The sequence below is a fragment of the Schistocerca americana genome, chromosome 3, assembly GCF_021461395.2.
Source record: "Schistocerca americana isolate TAMUIC-IGC-003095 chromosome 3, iqSchAmer2.1, whole genome shotgun sequence".
In the NCBI taxonomy this organism is placed as follows: domain Eukaryota; kingdom Metazoa; phylum Arthropoda; class Insecta; order Orthoptera; family Acrididae; genus Schistocerca; species Schistocerca americana.
The window spans coordinates 25,550,621-25,559,177 of NC_060121.1; positions in this window are offsets into that span (position 1 = coordinate 25,550,621).

An 8,557-nucleotide genomic window follows, 5' to 3' on the forward strand; every position below is an offset into this window, starting at 1 on the left:
TTCACTTCAGGTTTACTGTATCCCTTGGACCTCCTTATCGACGATGAAACACAGAAATGGCATCGGAATTAAATACAAGAGGCACAATGCCGACGTAAGTACAAGAAGACTGACTCTTCTTAATGTCTTTGTTTTGAACCATTCCTGTGACACTAGTTATAGATTCCGATGCTTTACCTCAGATTTACTGTATCCCTCTGACCCTCTTATTGACGATGAAACACAGAAATAGCATCGGAATTAAATAGAAAGGGCACAATGCCGATTTAAGTACAAGTAGACTGACTCTTCTTACTGTCTACGTTTTGAACCATTCCTGTGACACTAGTTATAGATTCCGATGCTTCACTTCAGGGTTACTGTATCCCTCTGACCTTCTAATTGCCGATAAAACACAGAAATTGCATCGGAGTTAGATACAAAATGCACAATGCCGACGTAATTACAAGAGGAATGACTTTTCTTACTGTCTATGTTTTGCAACATTCCTGTGACACCAGTTATAGATTCCGTTGCTTCACTTCAGGTTTACTGTATCCCTTGGACCTTCTTATCGACGATGAAACGCAGAAACTGCATCGGAATTAAATACAAAAGGCACAATGCCGCTTTAAGTACATGTAGACTGCCTTTTCCTACTGTAAATGCTTTGAACCATTCCTGTGACACTAGTTATAGATTCCGATGCTTCACTTCAGGTTTACTGTATCCCTCTGACTTTCTAATTGCCGATGAAACACAGATATTGCATCGGAATTAGATAAAAAAAGCACAATGCCGACTTAATTACAAGATGAATGACTCTTCTTACTGTCTATGTTTTGAAACATTCCTGTGACACTAGTTATAGATTCCGATGCTTCATTCAGGTTTACTGTATCCCTTGGACCTTCTTATCGACGATGAAACACAGAAATTGCTTCGGAAATAAATACAAAAGGCACAATGCCGATTTAAGTACATGTAAACTGCCTTTTCCTACTGTCTATGTTTTGAACCATTCGTGTGACACTAGTTATAGATTCCGATGCTTCACATCAGGGTTAATGTATCCCTCTCACCTTCTAATTGCCGATGAAACACAGATATTGCATCGGAATTAGATACAAAAAGCACGATGCCGACTTAATTACAAGATGAATGACTCTTCTTACTGTCTATGTTTTGAAACATTCCTGTGACACTAGTTATAGATTCCGATGCTTCACTTCAGGTTTACTGTATCCCTTGGACCTTCTTATCGACGATGAAACACAGAAATTGCATCGGAATTTAATACAAAAGGCAGAATGCCGACTTAAGTACAAGAAGACTGACTCTTCTTACTGTCTATTTTTTAACCATACCTGTGACACTAGTTATAGATTCCGATGCTTCACTTCAGATTTACTGTAACCCTCTGACCTTCTTATTGACGATGAAACATAGAAATTGCATCGGAATTAAATAGAAAAGGCACAATGCCGTCATAAGTACAAGAAGACTGACTCTTCCTAATGTCTACGTTTTAAACCATTCCTGTGACACTAGTTATAGATTCCGATGCTTCACTTCAGAATTACTGTATCCCTAGGACCATCTTAAGGACGACGAAACACAGAAATTGCCTCGGAATTAAATAGAATAGGCACAATGCCGACTTAGGTACAAGAAGACAGACTTTACCTAATGTCTATGTTCTAAACCATTCCTGTGACACTAGTTATAGATTCCGATGCTTCACTTCAGGTTCACTGTATCCCTCCGACCTTCATATTGACGATGAAACACAGAAATGGCATCGGAATTAAATAGAAAAGGCACAATGCCGACTTAAGTACAAGAAGACTGACTCTACCTAGTGTCTATGTTTTGAACCATTCCTGTGACACTAGTTATAGATTCCGATGCTTCACTTCAGGTTTACTGTATCCCTCTGACCTTCTAATTGCCGATAAAACACAGAAATTGCATCGGAATTAGATACAAAATGCACAATGCCGACGTAATTACAAGAGGAATGACTCTTCTTACTGTCTATGTTTGAAACATTCCTGTGACACTAGTTATAGATTCCGTTGCTTCACTTCAGTTTTACTGTATCCCTTGGACCTTCTTATCGGCGATGACACACAGAAATTGCAACGGAATTAAATACGAAAGGCACAATGCCGCTTTAAGTACATGTAGACTGCCTTCTCCTACTGTCTATGTTTTGAACCATTCCTGTGACACTAGTTATAGATTCCGATGCTTCACTTCAGGTTTACTGTATCCCTCTGACCTTCTAATTGCCGATGAAACACAGATATTGCATCGGAATTAGATACAAAAACCACAATGCCGACTTAATTACAAGATGAATGACTCTTCTTACTACCTATGTTTTGAAACCTTCCTGTGACACTAGTTATAGATTCCGATGCTTCACTTCAGGTTTATTGTATCCATTGGACCTTCTTATCGACGATGAAACACAGAAATTGCATCGGAATTAAGAAACAAAAGGCACAATGCCGATTTAAGTACATGTAGGCTGCCTTTTCCTACTGTCTATGTTTTGAACCATTCCTGTGACACTAGTTATAGATTCCGATGCTTCACTTCAGGTTTACTGTATCCCTCTGACCTTCTAATTGCCGATGAAACACAGATATTGTATCGGAATTAGATACAAAAAGCACGATGCCGACTTAATTACAAGATGAATGACTCTTCTTACTGTCTATGTTTTGAAACATTCCTGTGACACTAGTTTTAGATTCCGATGCTTCACTTGAGGTTTACTGTATCCCTTGGACCTTCTTATTACGATGAAACAAAGAAATTTCATCGGAATTTAATACAAAAGGCGCAATGACGACCTAAGTACAAAAAGACTGACTCTTCTTACTGTCTATGTTTGAACAATTCCTATGACACTAGTGATAGATTCCGATGCTTCACTTCAGGTTTACTGTATCCCTTGGACCTCCTTATCGACGATGAAACACAGAAATGGCATCGGAATTAAATACAAGAGGCACAATGCCGACGTAAGTACAAGAAGACTGACTCTTCTTAATGTCTTTGTTTTGAACCATTCCTGTGACACTAGTTATAGATTCCGATGCTTTACCTCAGATTTACTGTATCCCTCTGACCCTCTTATTGACGATGAAACACAGAAATAGCATCGGAATTAAATAGAAAAGGCACAGTGCCGACTTAAGTACAAGAAGACTGACTCTACCTAATGTCTATGTTTTGAACCATTCCTGTGACACTAGTAATAGATTCCGATGCTTCACTTCAAGTTTACTGTATCCCTCTGACCTTCTTATTGACGATGAAACACAAACATTGCATCGGAATTAATTACAAAAGGCACAATGCCGATTTAAGTACAAGTAGACTGACTCTTCTTACTGTCTACGTTTTGAACCATTCCTGTGACACTAGTTATAGATTCCGATGCTTCACTTCAGGGTTACTGTATCCCTCTGACCTTCTAATTGCCGATAAGACACAGAAATTGCATCGGAGTTAGATACAAAATGCACAATGCCGACGTAATTACAAGAGGAATGACTTTTCTTACTGTCTATGTTTTGCAACATTCCTGTGACACCAGTTATAGATTCCGTTGCTTCACTTCAGGTTTACTCTATCCCTTGGACCTTCGTATCGACGATGAAACGCAGAAACTGCATCGGAATTAAATACAAAAGGCACAATGCCGCTTTAAGTACATGTAGACTGCCTTTTCCTACTGTAAATGCTTTGAACCATTCCTGTGACACTAGTTATAGATTCCGATGCTTCACTTCAGGTTTACTGTATCCCTCTGACTTTCTAATTGCCGATGAAACACAGATATTGCATCGGAATTAGATAAAAAAAGCACAATGCCGACTTAATTACAAGATGAATGACTCTTCTTACTGTCTATGTTTTGAAACATTCCTGTGACACTAGTTATAGATTCCGATGCTTCACTTCAGGTTTACTGTATCCCTTGGACCTTCTTATCGACGATGAAACACAGAAATTGCTTCGGAAATAAATACAAAAGGCACAATGCCGATTTAAGTACATGTAAACTGCCTTTTCCTACTGTCTATGATTTGAACCATCCGTGTGACACTAGTTATAGATTCCGATGCTTCACATCAGGGTTAATGTATCCCTCTCACCTTCTAATTGCCGATGAAACACAGATATTGCATCGGAATTAGATACAAAAAGCACGATGCCGACTTAATTACAAGATGAATGACTCTTCTTACTGTCTATGTTTTGAAACATTCCTGTGACACTAGTTATAGATTCCGATGCTTCACTTCAGGTTTACTGTATCCCTTGGACCTTCTTATCGACGATGAAACACAGAAATTGCATCGGAATTTAATACAAAAGGCAGAATGCCGACTTAAGTTCAAGAAGACTGACCCTTCTTACTGTCTATGTTTTGAACCGTTCCTTTGTCACTAGTTATAGATTCCGATTCTTCACGTCAGACTTACTGTTTCCCTTGGACCTTCTTATTGACGACGAAACACAGAAATAGCATCGGAATTAAATAGAAAAGGCACAATGCCGACTTAAGTACAAGAAGACTGACTCTTCTTACTGTCTATTTTTTAACCATACCTGTGACACTAGTTATAGATTCCGATGCTTCACTTCAGATTTACTGTAACCCTCTGACCTTCTTATTGACGATGAAACATAGAAATTGCATCGGAATTAAATAGAAAAGGCACAATGCCGACATAAGTACAAGAAGACTGACTCTTCCTAATGTCTACGTTTTAAACCATTCCTGTGACACTAGTTATAGATTCCGATGCTTCACTTCAGAATTACTGTATCCCTAGGACCATCTTAAGGACGACGAAACACAGAAATTGCCTCGGAATTAAATAGAATAGGCACAATGCCGACTTAGGTACAAGAAGACAGACTTTACCTAATGTCTATGTTCTAAACCATTCCTGTGACACTAGTTATAGATTCCGATGCTTCACTTCAGGTTCACTGTATCCCTCTGACCTTCATATTGACGATGAAACACAGAAATGGCATCGGAATTAAATAGAAAAGGCACAATGCCGACTTAAGTACAAGAAGACTGACTCTACCTAGTGTCTATGTTTTGAACCATTCCTGTGACACTAGTTATAGATTCCAATGCTTCACTTCAAAATTTACTGTTTCCCTCTGACCTTCTTATTGAAGATGAAACACAGACATTGCATCGGAATTAAATACAAAAGGCACAATGCTGACTTAAGTACAAGAAGACTTACTCTTCTTACTGACTATGTTGTGAACATTTCCTGTGAGACCAGTTTTAGATTCCCATGCTTCACTATGTGTTTACTGTATCCCTTGGAATTTCTTATTGATGATGAAACACAGAAATTGCATCGGAATTAAGTACAAAAGGCACAGTGCCGTCTTAAGTACAAGAAGACTGACTCTTCTTACTGTCTATTTTTTAACCATTCCTGTGACACTAGTTATAGATTCCAATGCTTCACTTCAGGTTTACTGTATACCTCTGACCTTCTTATTGACGATGAAACATAGAAATTGCATCGGAATTAAATAGAAAAGCCACAATGCTGATGTAAGTTCAAGAAGACAGACTCTTCTTACTGTCTATGATTTGAACCATTCCTGTGACACTAGTTATAGATTCCGATGCTTCACTTCAGGTGTACTGTATCCCTTGGACTCTCTTATTGACGGTGAAACACAGAAATTGCATCGGAATTAAAAACAAAAGGCACAATGCCGACGTAAGTACAAGTAGACTGACTCTTCTTACTGTCTACGTTTTGAACCATTCCTGTGACACTAGTTATAGATTCCGATGCTTCACTTCAGGTTTACTGTTGCCCTCTGACCTTCTAATTGCCGATGAAACACAGAAATTGCATCGGAATTAGATACAAAATGCACAATGCCGACTTAATTACAAGAGGAATGACTCTTCTTTCTGTCTATGTATTGAAACATTCCTGTGACACTAGCTATAGATTCCGTTGCTTCACTTCAGGTTTAGTGTATCCCTTGATCCTTCTTATCGACGATGAAACACAGAAATTGCATCGGAATTAAATACAAAAGGCACAATGCCTCTTTAAGTACATGTAGACTGCCTTTTCCTACTGTCTATGCTTTGAACAATTCCTGTGACAATAGTTATAGATTCCGATACTTCACTACAGGTTTACTGTATCCCTCTGACCTTCTAATTGCCGATGAAACACAGATATTGCATCGGAATTAGATACAAATAGCACAATGCTGACTTAATTACAAGATGAATGACTCCTCTTACTGTCTATGTTTGAAACATTCCTGTGACACTAGTTATAGATTCCGATGCTTCACTTCAGGTTTACTGTATCCCTTGGACCTTCTCATCGACGATGAGACACAGAAATTGCATCGGAATTAAATACAAAAGGCTCAATGCCGATTTAAGTACATGTAGACTGCCTTTTCCTACTGTCTATGTTTTGAACCATTCCTGTGACACTAGTTATAGATTCCGATGCTTCACTTCAGGTTTACTGTATTCCTCTGACCTTCTAATTGCCGTTGAAACACAGATATTGCATCGGAATTAGATACAAAAACCACGATGCCGACTTAATTACAAGAAGACTGACTCTTCTTACTGACAATGTTGTGAACATTTCCTGTGAGACCAGTTTTAGATTCCGATGCTTCACTATATGTTTACTGTATCCCTTGGAATTTCTTATTGACGATGAAACACAGAAATTGCATCGGAATTAAATACAAAAGGCAGAATGCCGACTTAAGTTCAAGAAGACTGACTCTTCTTACTGTCTTTCTTTTGAACCATACTTGGTCACTAGTTATAGATTCAGATTCTTCACGTCAGACTTACTGTATCCCTTGGACCTTCTTATTGACGACGAAACACAGAAATAGCATCGGAATTAAATAGAAAGGGCACAATGCCGACTTAAGTACAAGAAGACTGACTCTTCTTACTGTCTATTTTTTAAACATTCCTGTGACACTAGTTATAGATTCCGATGCTTCACTTCAGATTTTTCTGTAACCGTCTGACCTTCTTATTGACGATGAAACACAGAAATTGCATCGGAATTAAATAGAAAAGGCACAATGCTGACTTAAGTACAAGTAGACTGCCTCTTCTTACTGTCTATGTTTTGAACCATTCCTGTGACACTAGTTATAGATTCTGATGCTTCACTTCAGGTTTACTGTATCCCTCTGACCTTCTCATTGACGATGAAACACAGAAATTTAATCGGAATTAAATACAAAATTCACAATGCCGACTTAAGTACATGTAGACTCACTCTTCCTACTGTCTATGTTTTGAACCTTTCCTGTGACACTAGTTATAGATTCCGATTCTTCACTTCAGGTTTACTGTATCCCTCTGACCATCTTATTGACGATGAAACACAGATATTGCATCGGAAATAAATACAAAAGGCACAATGCCGACTATAGTACAAGTAGGCTGACTCTTCTTACTGTCTATGTTTTGAATCATTCCTGTGACACTAGTTATAGATTCCGATGCTTCACTTCAGGTTTACTGTATCCCTCTGACCTTCTTATTGACGATGAAACACAGAAATTGCATCGGAATTAAATACAAAAGGCACAAAGCCGACTTAAGTACATGTAGACTCACTCTTCCTACTGTCTATGTTTTGAACCTTTCCTGTGACACTAGTTATAGATTCCGATGATTCACTTCAGGTTTACTGTATCCCCCTGACCTTCTTATTGACGATGAAGCACAGAAATTGCATCGGAATTAAATAGAATAGGCACAATGCCGACTTAGGTACAAGAAGACTGACTCTACCTAATGTCTATGTTTTGAACCATTCCTGTGACACTAGTTATAGATTCTGATGCTTCACTTCAGGTTCACAGTATCCCTCTGACCTTCGTATTGACGATGAAACACAGAAATAGCATCGGAATTAAATAGAAAAGGCACAATGCCGACTTAAGTACAAGAAGACTGACTCATCTTACTGTCTATGATTTAAACCATTCCTATGACGCTAGTTATGGATTCCGATGCTTCTTTTCAGGTTTACTGTATCCCTCTGACTTTCTTATTGACGATGAAACACAGAAGTTGCATCGGAATTAATTAGAAAAGGCACAATGCCGACTTAATTGTAAGAAAACTGACTCTTCTTACTGTCTAAGTTTTGAACCTTTCCTGTGGCACTAGTCATAGATTCCGATACTTCACTTCAGGTTTACTGTATCCCTTTGACAATCTTATTGACGATGAATCACAGAAATTGCATCGGAATTAAATACAAAAGGTACAATGCTGACTTAAGTACAAGAAGACTGACTCTTCTACTGTCTAAGTTTGAACCATTCCTGTGACACTAGTTATAGATTCCGATGCTTCACTTCAGGTTTACTGTATCCCTTGGACCTTCTTATTGACGATGAAACTCAGAAATTGCATCGGAATTAAATACAAAAAGCACAATGCCGACTAAAGTACATGAAGAACGACACTTCTTACTGACTATGTTTTGAA